Here is an 891-nt window from a genome sequence, read left to right as displayed (position 1 = left end):
TTTCTATGTAGGTCTAATTGTAGCCAGACAGGAACCCCCTACATTTAAATAAATAGGACAAATACACACAGGAATAACAGAAAATTTTGAATTAAGACTATAAGTTCTTCCTTATATGAAAAGTAAACCATTGTTCTGTGGTATATAACAGTTGTTGAATGTCCCATTCATTTATGAGCATCTAAAATAAAACAATTGTGGACATGGGTATTTCTGGAAGATATTACCTTTTCACCACATTGATGTTCCTACATTAAATGAAATTAAAATATCTGTAGAATGAGCCAGTAATGATCAAGATAGTTTTTTAGAGAAAAATATTTTCAGGATATGGTCACGAATTTCTTTGGTCTTCACGCCATAGACTATAGGGTTGAGGAAAGGAGGGACTAACAGGTACAGGTTTGATAAGAGGATATGAACATACGGTGGTATGTGTGCACCAAACCTATGTGTGAAAAAGGAGAAGAAGGCAAGGAGGTAGAACTGTAAGAAGACACAGATGTGCGCAATGCAGGTATTAAAGGCCTTGAATCGTGCCTCCTTCTGGGGCAAATGAAACACAGTGATAAAGATTTGAATGTAAGACAAGGTGATGAAGATTATGTCAAACCCTAAGATACAGAAAGCAACAAAAAGACCATATATCTTGTTGATGCGGACATCTTCAATGGCCAGCTTCACGATGGCCATGTGCTCACAATAAGTGTGGGAGATCACTGTGGTTCGATAGAGTTTAAGACGACATTTGATGAGCACCAGGCATGGTGCTCCAAGAATAGCACCCCTGAGTGTCACTGCAAATGCAATGTGAATCAAGAGTTGTTGGGAGAAGATTGTGGTGTGTCTCAGGGGGTCACAGATGGCCACATATCGATCTAGGGCCATTGC

At 39.2% G+C, this 891-nt stretch overlaps 1 pseudogene; it reads right to left on the bottom strand.

The window, feature by feature from the left end:
* Positions 1–294: 294 nt before the first annotated feature.
* Positions 295–891, bottom strand: part of LOC132014380 (olfactory receptor 52A5-like) — a 4,323-nt pseudogene continuing 3,726 nt past the window's right edge.

The sequence above is a fragment of the Mustela nigripes genome, chromosome 1 (genome assembly GCF_022355385.1).
Source record: "Mustela nigripes isolate SB6536 chromosome 1, MUSNIG.SB6536, whole genome shotgun sequence".
Classification (NCBI taxonomy): Eukaryota; Metazoa; Chordata; class Mammalia; order Carnivora; family Mustelidae; genus Mustela; species Mustela nigripes.
The sequence above is the reverse complement of the archived record's forward strand: the minus strand, read 5'-3'. Positions and strand labels throughout refer to the sequence as shown.